Below are 14,983 nucleotides of genomic sequence, written 5' to 3' on the forward strand. Positions count from 1 at the left end.
GCCCAATCCCCGAGCAGTCCAGGTCTTCTGATTTCTTTTGTATTGTGCCAATTCGAAAGCACATTATTGGCTGAGGAAAATAGATGCAGGATGCAGCACAAACCAAGCCAGAGGAAAGTGAAGCCCACAGATACGGCTGAGATCAAATACAATATGAGTGGCAGTGCCTGGTTGCTCCATAACAGTGAAAGCTGCACATGCTGGAAGCCTGAAATAAAATCAGGAAATGCTGAGAAAACTCAGCAGGACCAGGGTCCATCGAAGGAGAGGAAAATAGAACAAAATGTTCAGTCTTGTGAAACACTAGCAGGATACCCGGCACTGCCCAGGAAATAAAACTACATGGTTGAAACAAAATACCCGAAACACTTCAATGTAATTCTGCATAAATATGTTTTTTCAAACACATTTATATTCTTTGTAACAGAGATACACGGTTCAAACAAAGTTGACTTCTGGCAAAACATAGATGAACAATTCTCAGCTGAGAGTTTCTGAGGTGTCCCTGGTGCAAGTTCAATTTTTTTGGAACTTCATATAACCTTGAAGGTTAAAGTCAATGTGGTCATGACTTCGGCATCAAATATTACACCAACTGGACCTCCTTGGACATTTTGAGAGTGCTCCATATTGATTTTCATGGAGAATAGACAAACAAACATACATGCACAAATATATATTAAATTTGCTCTGCTTCTCTGTTCATAATGCAGGTTGATTACCTGAGTATTTCTGGCATTTTCTCTTACTCAAGAATGGCACGGTTATTGCGGCGGTTAGCACAACACTATTGCAGGGACCTGTGTTTGAATCCAGTGGTGTTTGTAAGGTGTTTGCATGTTCTCCCTGTGTCTGCATGGGTTTCCTCTGGCTGCTCCAGTTCCCCCCCCCCCCCCACCATTCAAAATGTACGGGGGTTGTAGGTCATTTGGGTGTAATTGAGCGGCATGGACTCATGGGCCAAAGGGCCTGTAAATCTCAAAAAAAAAATTAAATTAAAAAATCTATTTTAAAAGTTCTTTTTAAATTTCAAATTTATACCATTCACAGTATGTTGCTCAGGGTAGGAATAAAACCACAGGTAGGGAAATGAGGGGTGTATGGTTAAAGACCAGAGAGGCTACACGGGATGACACTGGAAGGGGGTTGTGCAGACAAGAATCAAAAGATTGATCTTAAGTGGGAATTGTTGAGGTTGACAGGCCAACCATTGTTTACCTGGAGCCAACCTTGGAATTTCAATGGACCAATGCATGAGTGGGAGGTGCAGAGAGCCAGAGTGGGAGTGGCTCGGGAACAGGCAGATTGGTTGAAGGTGTTCTGCAAAGCAGCCACCTTGTCTATGTTTCATCTCCATGTAAAGGAAACAGCATTATGATGAGAGAGCACAGTATACTTCACAGCAAGCATGAGTAAACCCATGAAATCAGTGGTTTTCAAACTTTTTCTTTCCACTCACATACCACCTTAAGTAAAACATATAGGACCACAATGCTCTGTGATTAGTAAGGGATTGCTAAAAGAGGTACATGAGTGAAAAGACAAAGTTTGAAAACCACTGTTTTAATCGTACCTCATTGACTCGTTATGTGCACGGTTTCAGAACTCCAAAGGAAGTGGGCCAATGACAATTTTTCTCAAGCAAAATGTTTCAGTAACAATTGGGTCTAGAGCAGTGATTCTCAACCTTCCCTTCCCACTCACATACCACCTTAAGCAATCCCTTACCAATCACAGAGCACCTGTGGCATAGGGATTACTTAAAGTGGGATGTGAGTGGAAAGAAACAGTTTGAAAACCACTGCATTGAAGGAATAAATGTGCCACAGATAATGTAACAAATGCAACAAGTCTGGTGCTGAAATGATGACTGATCATCCTGCATAACTCCCCGAAAGATTCGCCAGTGCAGCCATTCTCAGCAGGGACAATGTGCCCCTGCCCCGCACCCATCCCCCCAACCGGGAGCCACAGCAGATTTAAGGTGTTGTGGTGGGGGTGGATGGGGCAAGGACTGATATCATTAAAAATTTTTTAATGTTTTTTGTGCAGTCGGTAAGAGAGAAGTACAGAAGAAACCAGTAAAATTTGGCTGCTTCACAGGGACTTTGACCAGAGTCCATAGTCAAAAATAGGTTGAGAATGGCTGCTCTCCTGTGGAAAATGGTAATTTATATAAATCTTTATTTCATTACACATGCACTCTGTCCATCGGAGAATTTCCAATTTATATCTCCAGACAGTCATTTTTCTGTAATGAATGAATCGAATCTAAAATCACCCCTCTATTAAAATTGTGCCTAACTCATGGGTATATCTATTAATCCACGGAAGTGTCAGGTCGTGTTGAAATAGGTCTCTTCCCTACGCATGTGGCCTGCCCACCTCTCCTCTTGCAGCTCAAAATTCCTCACTAATTATAGGGTGACCATCCCCATGCCTTGTGTGGTCTAGGAATATCCCCTCTTCCCAAGCAGCGCACAATGTTCTCCGTTATCTCATTCAGGTCAGTAGCTACAATGGATGTCAAAAGATATGCAGAGTGGGTGGGTGAGGAGAGGGCGATTGGAGTGCTGGTATTGGCTGTTGAAAATAAAAATTCATTCTCTGGTTTCCAAAAATTTCAAGTGCACGTCCATTGTGCACAACACTATTTTCATTGTCTGACTGAGAGTAATGGGCTCAGCATTTGAATCACTGAAAAGTTCCAAGTTAACTCTGTGTCACATTCAAACTTCAATGCAGGATTGCCTTCTTGGCTGGCTTTCTGCAAGGTTTGCTGATGTTTCTCTGGTTATGGGACATGTTTACGGACCATTTGTAATATGGAACAGACTCCATCTCCAACACTGTCACTCCACTTCATTATTCCAAGCTGTTTCATTTTTTTCTGGTGACAGAATAAAATGCTATTATTGTCAGATATGTCCCGTAGATTCTTAACCTCCAACACAGCATTTACGTCATAAGGCACATGGAATCAGAGAATGTCACAGGATTGTGTGAGACCATTTGACCCATCGTGCCTGTGCCAGCTCTCTACCAGAGCAGGATAAGATGCGAGGAACTCACACAAGTTGGACCACTTCAAGAACTTATTCTGAATTTTTTCTTAGGACATTGTTGCTCTCAAAGGACAGTGAGTTGAAGAAGTGTCAGCTTTAAAGCAACAAAGATAGTCTGCAACTGACAGTACAATGAACTTGCTCGTCGTGTTCAGGACCCCATGGGGTTTCATCTGAACATTAGAAAAGGAGAACAAGTCTCAAGAATGAAACCAGAACTGAATTTCTAAGTAGGTGGAGAGCCTGTAATATCCAAAAATGGCATGGGGAACATGTCAGAGGACTTTAAAAGAGGACAGGTAAACAAAGAATTCTTTTCAGAGTGTTACGGGCCCAGAGGATCCCAAAACCCAGCAGCAATAGAAATTCACCAAGACAAATGGTTACTTAAACAAAAGCCATTTTAATTTTCTTTAAAAATAAAAACAGAATCAAAGTTTAACTTATTACTGTTAACTTAACCCCCTTATAATTCTAACCACACATGTATGTAATGTGTATAAGTTCAGAGTCCAATCTCACTTCTCACTCCTCCAAGTTCACTGGTATCAAGCAATTCTTATATTGTGCACAGAATTTAAAATTTATGGGTTTTCACCAAGCTCTAGTGAAAAAGTAATTGGTTACCGCTCAGGAAGGTTCTTGTTGGTTTCAGAGAGAGCTATGTTGCTTGTTGGACACTCACAAACTGACTCCCTCCGATCAGCCACTTCAGTGTCTTGCCGAAGACACTTGTCCCCTCATGCTTTTCCAAATTATAACCTCTTCTTCTGCAGGTCACCACAGAGTTCCTTTTGTTTCCCTTATTTCGGGTGAAACACTCTTGCATGGACCACAAGGGTTTTCAACAGGCTGAACTCAAAACTCACAACCCGTCATCAAAACAGGGTTTCAACAAGCTGCCAGCTTGCCGCGACTGCAGAAACCAGTAAACCAATAATCCATTACTCACCAGAAAACCTCGAGCAAAGCAGTTTTTATTGTCCTTACAAAGGCACCGGGGTTGGAGGGTCTGGTTTGAGGAAAGCTCTGGTATTTCAAATGAGATCTGCTTTGGGAAGTGTTTGTGTTTGTTTGTGACCTACACTAAACCCCACAATCTCCTTCAAAAACATATCTATACAATATAAAATATGATATAATCTGTCACAAGTGGAGGATAAAAATTAAGGGTCATAAACTCAAGAATTCCAGAGAAATTCCCTCTTGTGAATGTGTGGTTGTTTTACTGACTGTCCTCTTTGACCTGCTTACAATGCTTGAGATCGCACCACTGTTCCCTCAGAGGAAAGGAGATACACAAGTATATCTGACGCGAGCGAGAGAAAGTACAGATGTCAGCTGTTGAAAGTAGATGCATAAATAGCTCTCAGTTTGATTCACATGATACATGGTGTGGTGAAAGATGAAGTGAGTGCAATGTGCTCAGTGCTGAAGGAGTGGGTGCTCATTACTGTGGGACATGTAAAGTCTTGATCTAGTTGGCTTTTTAAACCAGATACTGCAGTGTGTGCGTAAAATTCACATATTGGGTGCGCGACTGTTTAATTTATTTATCTTCTCCCTCCCACCTGATTTCTATCTCCTCCTCTTCCCAAGGCATTGAAGGCCCCAGTGTCTGTAACTCACCCAAGCGGCGAGTAACCACTGGTGGGATGGGAGAGGTGCAGCACACTGGAACCTAACCCACTGTCATTAATTGTCACCTACCGCGAGGGACGGCTGGTGGTGGTGGTGGGGGTGGGGGTGTTACAGTTGGGGTCCCAGAGTTGGACAGCACACAAGTCGGCCCCATGGCCCAACTCATCCATACCAACCATGTGGCCTAACTGAGCTGTTCCCATTTGTTTCTGACTTTCCTGAATCCTTCTAAACCTTTCCTAAACCATGTACCTATCTAAACCTCTTAGAATTGTCCCTCCCTGCCACAACTTCCCTGGCAGTTAATTCTGCAACAAAACGTGTCCATGGGTCCCCTTTAAATCTTTCCCCTCTCACCGTGCCCTCTTGTTTTAGATCCCCCTGCGCTGGAGACAGGACGCCATTATTTATATATCTCGGCATCTCTCAGCCTGCTGTACTCCAGGGGGGGGAAAAAAACCTCTATCCAGCCTATCCCTTATAACTCAAGATTAAGATCAAGATTCCACATTCCTTATACAAAATACACAAAATTCTTTCTAAATTTTACAACGTAAATTTTAATTTTCAAAAAATGTAGACGTACAACACAGTAACAGGCCCTTCTGACCCACCACCCAATTACAACCCAATTGACCTACAACCCCAGTACATTTTGAAGGGTGGGAGGAAACCAGAGAAACTCACACAGACATAGGGAGCAGGTACAAACTCCTTAAAGGCATTGCTGGATTTGAACCACGAGGAGTCTGAACTCTGGGAAAGAGGAGGACTAGTGCAGGGCACCAGAAAACAGGGAGACCACACCCACCCCACTTCCCCCATTGAGAAGGAGAAGCAAAGAAGATGACCATGGTGGCAGAACAGTGAGGGGTTCTGCGGCTGAAGAACATGGCTGTGAGCTGTTGGCAACTCGAGGAGAGGAGGAGCCCATGGTGGCTGCGGGCGACTGCGATCGAGGGATACGCACCAGGCGGTGGACAGCTGCAGACTGCCTCGAGACTGGCCGAAGGGGGGCACCAAGATGCGAGAGGGAGCTGAGGGCTCTGAACCTCGTGCTGGAGGTTCGGATCTGGAGCTTGGGCTGCTGAAGGTTTGGGCTGGACCCTCCGTGGTTGTGGGGGGCTGTGGGAGGTGAATCCACGGACACTCAGTGACGCTGAGAGGATTCTCTTTTGCTTCTCTTTCTCTGTCTATAAGAGGCACTTCGTGCAATTTCTGCCAATGGTGAATCCGCAGATGAAAACAAATTCCATGTAATCTTACACTGTCATTATTACATGACAGAAAAGGAATGTTGAATCTATTCCCTGCCTGTCGTGGAGTTATAAAGACACAGAAGCATTGAGAACACTGCTTAGCCATTGCACTGCAGTGCCAACTGAGACCTTGCACTCGAGAATCTCGAGCAGGATATAAAGCCACAACTTCCTGACTCAGAAGAAAGAAAAGAGTTAAACAGGAAAGTCTGCAAATGCAAATGAAAATGCATCAAAGTGCTAGAGAAGGTTATAAAGCATCTATGGGGAGTAAAGGGTAACTAATGTTTTGGACCCGAGCCCTTTGCCAAGGTATGAGAAAACAGAAAGCAGGTGCCTGATATAAACGATAGGGGGATGAGAGAACAAAAGAGGAGGTAGGGGCAGGAGTACAGGCTAAAAGACAAGCGGTGGATATGGGTGAGAGAGTAGAAATGGAGAGTGGACGAGAGGGAAGGGGGTGAGGAGTTGAAGGAAAGGAGGCAGATGGATTGGGAAAGAGAGAGACGGGAGTAGTTTAATGGAAACTGAAGATCGATGTTAATGCTGTCTGCCCCCTCCCCCCAATCCCACTCCATTCAAAGAGCTACACCATTTCCCATCACCTCAGCATTTTTCTCCTTTACCCTCCAACCCATATCCACCTGTGATCCTTCACCTGTCAGCCTGTACTCCTCCCGCACCCCACCCCTTCCTCCCTCTCCTCTCTCCACCTTTTAATTCAGATACCTGCCTGCATTTTGCTCATACCTTGACCAAGGGCTCTGGCCTGAAACATTGGTTACCCTTTACCTCCTATCTTTGGCTTGGCTTCGCGGACGAAGATTTATGGAGGGGGTAAAAAGTCCACGTCAGCTGCAGGCTCGTTTGTGGCTGACAAGTCCGATGCGGGACAGGCAGACACGATTGCAGCGGTTGCAAGGGAAAATTGGTTGGTTGGGGTTGGGTGTTGGGTTTTTCCTCCTTTGCCTTTTGTCAGTGAGGTGGGCTCTGCGGTCTTCTTCAAAGGAGGTTGCTGCCCGCCAAACTGTGAGGCGCCAAGATGCACGGTTTGAGGCGTTATCAGCCCACTGGCGGTGGTCAATGTGGCAGGCACCAAGAGATTTCTTTAGGCAGTCCTTGTACCTTTTCTTTGGTGCACCTCTGTCACGGTGGCCAGTGGAGAGCTCGCCATATAATACGATCTTGGGAAGGCGATGGTCCTCCATTCTGGAGACGTGACCCATCCAGCGCAGCTGGATCTTCAGCAGCGTGGGCTCGATGCTGTCGACCTCTGCCATCTCGAGTACTTCGACGTTAGGGGTGTAAGCGCTCCAATGGATGTTGAGGATGGAGCGGAGACAACGCTGGTGGAAGCGTTCTAGGAGCCGTAGGTGGTGCCGGTAGAGGACCCATGATTCGGAGCCGAACAGGAGTGTGGGTATGACAACGGCTCTGTATACGCTTATCTTTGTGAGGTTTTTCAGTTGGTTGTTTTTCCAGACTCTTTTGTGTAGTCTTCCAAAGGCGCTATTTGCCTTGGCGAGTCTGTTGTCTATCTCATTGTCGATCCTTGCATCTGATGAAATGGTGCAGCCGAGATAGGTAAACTGGTTGACCGTTTTGAGTTTTGTGTGCCCGATGGAGATGTGGGGGGGCTCCTATAGATGCTTAGTTTCTCCACCCTTCTGTGTATTGTACACAGAGGTCAGAATGCTTTCCACTGAACCACATGTGAAAATGCAAGGACTTCACAAGAATGCTTTAATGTTTTCACCATTCACTTTAAACCACTATTTCTGAATGCATTTCATACCTTAGAACAATGCAGAACAAAAACAGACAGTGCTAAACAATTATTCAGCCTAGTCCCATTGACCTGGGATCTAGCCCTCCATACCCCTCCCATCCATGTAGCTATCCAATTTTTTCTTAAATATCGAAGCACACGAAGATTCTAGCTACTTCCTTTAATCGGCAAATGTTTTCTGTACAGTCTCTGTTCCGTTACTTCTCTCCTCTCAACATTACTCCTCGAACCCCGCTCCAAGCAGAAACAGGTTTGGCTCTCACTTGCATGCACAGGCATCTGAAGTCAGCAAGGACAGACCCCAGGCATTAAACTAGGAGGTAACGCTAGGAAGCATTAAAAGAGCGCAAGTATTGGGAGACAACATCAGGGGCATGGCTGAGGAGGTATCACTGGAACAACAGTGGGTGCAGCAGAATGAATCAAGAACTTTGCCCTCAATGTTGCATTCGAACATGATGTAACTTGTCAGTGGCAATCACGGGTTTTCCGACGTCACTGGAGGAACATCGATCCAGGCAAATCTGGGCAAGGTTTCAGTCAGAAACCTGCTCCTACAAGTTTACCTTGAGGTCGGTGAAAGACACGAGTTGTGGCAGGGATTATCACTGTGCATTTTTTTCATCTTCTCTCCAAATTTGGGTGATTCGGCTTGAAAACATGCATGGGACTCATTTTCTCCGAGGCACCCAAGAGAGATTATTAAAGGAAAGAAAAATATTAGGAACCAGAAATAAATAAATAAATAAATAGATAGATTAAAGAGAATGTCATTAAAAGTGCAATACAAAAGCTAGGAGGGGGAAATAACGGTAGAGAGTATCTGAGCGAAACGCACAATGTAGATAACAAGTTAGAACAAGAGGCGGAGGTTGCTGCAAGATTTAATTTAATGTAGACATACAGCACGGTAACAAGCCCTTTTGGCTCGTGTAACCCAATGAACTTGCAACCCTTGGTACATTTTGAAGGGTGCGAGGAAATCCATGCAGTCATGAGGAGAACATACAAACTCACACCACACCAGACCACGCTGGCACTGTAACAGTGTTGCGTTCACCACTACACTAACCATGCCGCCCTATAAAAGGATACAAAATCAGATATAAAGGGATATAAAAAGATATCAGAGAGGCCCAGAAGGAACAAAATCATGAAGTAAGATTTTTTTTTAAATTGAAGATGTATCCTTCAAACAAAGGGAAATTATTTTAAAAAATTATAGATGAAGGAAAGATATTTTTCCAGGTCTTGCTAACAACATTGGTTGCTTCCAAAATTATAATGATTTTCTGACTGCTTCTGTTGATGTACAAATTCCCAGGATGCATCGCCACTTCTAACACTGCTGGGTCTGGTGTTTGCGATCTTCCTCCAGGTCTTGAAGTCAGTTGTGATTCACTGAGTAACATTTGTTGACTCACAAAATTGTGAGTTTAAGTTCCAATCCAGAGACCTGACCACATCAAAACTTTGAGCTGATAAGTGTGGTATTGAGAGCAGCAATTACATTCTTTTCTATCAAACTACTTGCCCGATGAGATATGAAAGAACTTCATATCTTCAAATATGGAAGAGATGAGGAATTCTCTTAAATATCCAAGCAAGTATTTATCTTCAGACAACAACAGCCCATGACAAGAAATTATTCTTTTGTGAAATGAAGAATTGCCTGAAGACTGCACATTATTACAAGTGGCTGAATACAATCAGGAAATGAGGTAATGAGAGAAAATTAAAGCCAGTTTAAAAGAAAATGAAAACAAAGAGTGCCAACTTAATAAGTGTAATTTGGAAGTGTTTAATTCGCATAGGATCCATAAAGAAATGTGTTCAGAATTAAAATACAGATCATTATTGTGTCTCCATGACCAGTAAAGTTTTAGCAATGATTTAAAGCAAATTAGACTGCTTAAACACATCTGGGATCGCTGCATTTTAAATCAGAAGCTCAATGTTGTCTTGATCAGATTTACATAAAACAACAGCATAAATCAGGTTGTTAATAAATCTCAGAATTTGAATCATCACAGATATGACTGAATATATCAGAAAAATGTTTGACGAAACTGCTTTCTCCTGAGTGGCTTTTGAGCATCTGATCCTCACTGCTGATGGTGGCTGACTATAAACTGCAAGCCTGTTTTTGCTAGCACCGTCTCGATGGGCCAAATTACCACCTTCTCTGTCAGATGAAAGGTGGATTTTGGTTTCCTGACGTGCTCGTGGAGACGTATGCTCCAAAAAGCAGATCTCTGCTTGCAAGTGCAGAGAACGTCTGAGAGAATTCACTAGCCACGTTAGTTTTCACTGAAATTGGGGTGTTCTTAGAAATACAAAACTGAAGCGATTCCTCAGAGGAAAGGAGAATCAACAGCTGATAATCACAAAATTATTCCTTGTGATCTCTTAAATCCTCCAACCATGACGGATGAAGGGATTTGGTCAAGTATCTTGGGATGCTATTAAGAATTTTGTCATGTAAGTTATTGTGGTACCTAAATGTCAGAGGGGCTAACTTCATCCTACCTCCCCTCCATGCACTCAATCTACATCTCTTGCTGCCATCACATCCTGGAAACACTCCCCTCACCCTCCTCCTTGACAGGCTCCAGCAATAACTCCAAAGCCGTAGAGTGAGGAACGACAGACTTTATTATACTTCAGACACATAGCTCGCCCGAATCCAAGCGCTAAACTGAGGACAGGGAGTAGGAGGTCGACCTTTATTCCAGGGTCACGAGGGGAGGAGTTACCAGGGAGTGAGTCACCAGTGGGGGGGACGGGTCAGTTGCCCATCGGCGGTTTCATATTCTCATCACAACATTCAACCCCTCTTTTAAAACAAAAACCCCGGCAGGTTAAAAGTTCTCAAGGCTCAGCCAGTCAGGTGGTCTCATTTGCCTCTGTGTCTGGTGCAATTCCGTCAGAGGTATAATCGTTGGTTCCCTCGGAGGTGGGCTTGGTTGTATGTGGGGGCAAGGGTGAAATTGTGCCCCAATAGACTAAAAGACAGCTTTTTCCCCGACAGCCATCAGAATCTCAAAGAAACCACACAACAGTGGAATCATATTGACCCTAGCTTTGTACTCATTGATCTTTTATCATTATAATTCTATACTCTGAACTTGTGCTCTTTATACATTGCATGAATGTTAGAGATAACCTATTGGACTGCTTGCGGGAGAACCCTTTTTCACTGTGCCAGGAATAATGCAACAAATTAACACTGGAAAAAATAACAAACTCAGCTGGTAAAATGGTGAACTTATCTAACAAAGATAAAGATACGTTAGCAACATTTTGGGCTTGAGCCCCTTCATCGGGGTATGAAGATACATTTCATCTTGCAATGTACTTCCTAAACCCAGCCTTCAGATTAATTGCTGAAGTACGGAAGATCATAATTATTAGCCATTCCTCATTCAGATCCTTTTATCCAGGTTCAGTTAATGTTTTGCCTTCCAGGAATTTTACATGTTGACAGCTCTTTTTCAATATGAAGTAGAATGAATGCTCTTTTACACCTGCTCGTCACTCTCTTAATCATCAGTCGGGCAGGGCTGATATAACCAACTAAATATACATGTGATCAATGGCACATGAAACTGTACGCTTCAATCAAGTGCATAATTTTAATATAAAGACAACACAAGATAATATTGCAGATGGTTGGTGACAAGCACTGAGTAAATTGGTGGAGCATCAAATCAAAGCACTGATATCTTTTTTTAATTAATGCTTTCAGCATAATATTGACTTAAACTGCGGCTGGGTAGTGAGTCATTTGCACATGAAACCAGAGAGGCTTACTTAGAAATCAAATAGGTTTTCAGAGAAACTGGGGCTGCAGCAAGAAGCCGCAACTTGTGCCACCAATGAGGCAAAACATCCAGAACTTTGACCCAAACGTAGGAATATTCTGTCTGGGCACCCTCCATCCAGGTGACATTAACATCGACCTCCAATTACAGTAAACCACCCCTGCCCTTAACTCCGCATCTCTCCCTTTCCCTATGTTTCCCCCCCCCACCCACTTTAGCTCTCTCTCTCTCTCCCTTTTCCTCCAGTTCTGCATTCGCAGAGCTGCTCCTCTCCCCTGATCACTCCTTTCCTCTCCTCTCCTCCTGTCTATGTCCAATTACCACCATTTTGCCTATTGGACTGTTCTCCTCCCCCTATCCCCTCTTCCCTCCCACCTTTTTGTTCAGGTACCTGCCTGCCTTTTTACTCTGACCTTGATGAAGGGTTCAGGCCCAAAATGTTGGTTATCATCTTTACCTCCTATGGACGCTGATTTCCTCCTGCAGTTTTGTGTTTTTACTATAATTGTAGTGGCTTGTGAGTCACTCCATCAGTTGGCAGATCTTTATTATGCAGTTGTTTGTGTGATGTTGCTGTGTATAACATGGCTTGTGTTGGAGTGACGACGTTCCAAAAGCTTTTCAGTGGCGGGGTACTTCTTGGGATATGTTGAACAATATTATAAAAATGCTTTTTGTCACTTTTGTTCTACTCCAGCCAGCATTTGTTCTTTGGCACTGAGACCAACCAATGGAAGACTAGTCTGCAGAAGTGGGTGGGCTCCTCACCACTGACAAAAGGACGATTGTCTGCACATTGGCACCAGTTCACGAGCATGTGGAGAGCAGGTAACTCAGCTGTGTGTGGGACAGGCAGCTGCTCATTCTGGACAGCCACATCTCCTCTACCCACTCGCTGCAACAAAAGGCCTTGCACAGATGGATGTCGTCACACAGCTGAATTCATGCTCTCTGTGTCAGAGAGAGCATAGGTTCAGGTACTCGCACATCCGAGCACATAACCAAAGTTGTGGGGTGTGCTCTGCCGTCACCTCATCTGCATTCAGTCTCTCTAAGGAAAAAGAAACCACACACAAAGCACTTTCTGCAGATAGTAAACACTCAGAGGAATTCTGGAGGAACTCAGATGGTCGAATGACCTACTCCTGCTCCCATTTTCTATGTTTCTATGTCTTGTGGTGTCCATAGAAAATAAAGATATCAAGTCATGTTTATTGTCATCCGATTGCACAAGTACAACCCGACAAACAGTATTCTCTGGTCCTCGGTGCAAAACATGCAGACACACAACCAGACATAACACACATACAGACAAACAATATGTATGCAGGACAAGGATTTTATCTTTACAAATAAATAAATATTGTTTTGTACATACGAGAGTCTCAGAGAGTCAGTGTGAGCAGTTCCTCTGGTCGTTCGGCATTCTCACTGCCCGTGGGAAGAAGCCATTCATGGAAGAAACAGTCTGGGTGGAGTTGGCTCTGATACTCCTGTATCTCTTTCCCAACAGGTGCAGCTGAAAGATACTGTGTGCGGGTTGGAAGGGGTCCTCAATGATTTTGCACGCCCTCTTCAGACAACGGTATGGGTTCAAATAGATGACTGATGTTTCGGACCTAGTATAAGGAAAAATCAGTCAGGCATCTGAATAAAGACTGGGGAGAGAAAAGGGGTAGAATGGGAGGGGGGAGGAGTCCAGACCAACAGACAAAAGGTGTTAATGGGATATGACAAGGTGAGAGTTGATTTTGGCTCTGTGAAAGGAGACAGAGGGAAAAGGAGGGAGAGAGAGTGAGAGAGAGAGACACACACACACACAGACAGAACTCAAGGATAGGAGATGGGGGAATGAAGATGGGGCGGGTTGTAGAAACCACGCAGATAATTCATTGAACTCATTCAATTGAATGTTGGCCTGAACATTTCTGCTGTATATGAGATCTTGCTATGCACTCATTGTTGCATGTACTTACGCTTATGTAACCACAGGGATTGTACTTCAGACACAATGATCCTGCTGTGAGTCACTGTGGGTTATCATCCAATCATGAAGGGCTTGAGTTCAATGCAAACTCTTTCCAGCATCACCCAGTTCCCATATTTTTTTGAGTGCTATTTAATTTATGCAGATATACGGCTCTATCAGTGTATAATGAGGGAGACACAGTTGCTCCCTTTAAGAGAAAGTGTTATCTCCCCGTTCATGGGAGCAGGGGAGTTCAGAACAACACTCAGTGATTTGTTTATCTGTATACAGTCCCCATCATATCATCTCCTCCATATTATGGACACCAAAGACAGATGGGCAAGGGTGACTCTCCCAACACTGCCATTCCCACTGCAAGCATGACATTAAGCTTCTGCTCACTGTCCCATTCCCACACTATCTCCATCTCCTCCACTGAAGCCCAATCCCTTTCCCACCCAACCTCCCATCTCCTCCACTGAAGCCTAATCCCTCTCCCACCCAACCTCCCGTCTCCTCCACTGAAGCCCAATCCCTCTCCCACCCAAACTCCCGTCTCCTCCACTGAAGCCCAATCCCTTTCCCACTTAACCCTCCCGCCCCTTCCACTGAAGCCCAATCCCTCTCCCACCCAACCTCCTGTCTCCTCCACTCTATCTCCCATCTCCTCCACTGAAGCCCAATCCCTTTCCCAACCCAACCTCGCTTCTCCTCCACTGAAGCCCAATCCCAATCCCGTTCTACCTCCAGTCTCTATCATTGTTTCACCGAACATAATGTCCAGAACTACTCATTATCTAATGTGTCACGTTAAACCATTATCATGACACTGCAGTGAACATGACAAATTTTGGATAAACTGCAATTGTAACCATTGTATTTACATTTCACTATTAGTTACACACATTCCCAACTGGTAATTTCAGATGGTTATTCTTTTTCACCCCCTACAAATCCACTGGTATGTATAAATGTATTTTCCTCTGGTCTGCCCATCTATTTATAAATATCTCAATAATGTACTGCTACGTAGGACATTGCCTCCATTGCTATTGACTTTTTTCCCCATTCTTTATTGCATTTTGCTTATATTTCTTTATTTGTTTAAATCTGTACATTGAGTCTGGTTTTTTTTGCATTGCCAATGAATGATAATTCTGCCTCACCCACAGGAAAAAGGGTGACAATATATTTGGAATCTGGTTTAGAATGTGAGCTGAGAAACAAGGCGCTGTGTGAAAGAACAGCTCACATTCAATTAGTGTTATCGGTAGCATTACCCAGCTGTAAGTGTACAACACCCCACAAAGATTGCAGCATCTCTCCACAATCAATTGCACGTCATTCTTAGTGCATTTTCAACAATGACACCATTAATTGGACAGGATGAACATCACTGCCGGGGGCGTGATGGCAACCTGCGCTGTTATTGCCAT

At 44.0% G+C, this 14,983-nt stretch overlaps 1 protein-coding gene across 1 annotated transcript in view; it reads right to left on the minus strand.

The window, feature by feature from the left end:
* Window positions 1–13,182, minus strand: part of snn (stannin) — a 31,323-nt gene extending 18,141 nt beyond the window's left edge. The window contains exon 1 of the mRNA XM_069906359.1: window positions 12,957–13,182. The gene's annotated coding sequence lies outside the window, so the exon portion shown is untranslated. The remainder of the gene's footprint in view (window positions 1–12,956) is intronic.
* Between the last annotated feature and the right edge of the window lie 1,801 nt (window positions 13,183–14,983).

This window comes from Narcine bancroftii, chromosome 12 (genome assembly GCF_036971445.1).
Source record: "Narcine bancroftii isolate sNarBan1 chromosome 12, sNarBan1.hap1, whole genome shotgun sequence".
In the NCBI taxonomy this organism is placed as follows: domain Eukaryota; kingdom Metazoa; phylum Chordata; class Chondrichthyes; order Torpediniformes; family Narcinidae; genus Narcine; species Narcine bancroftii.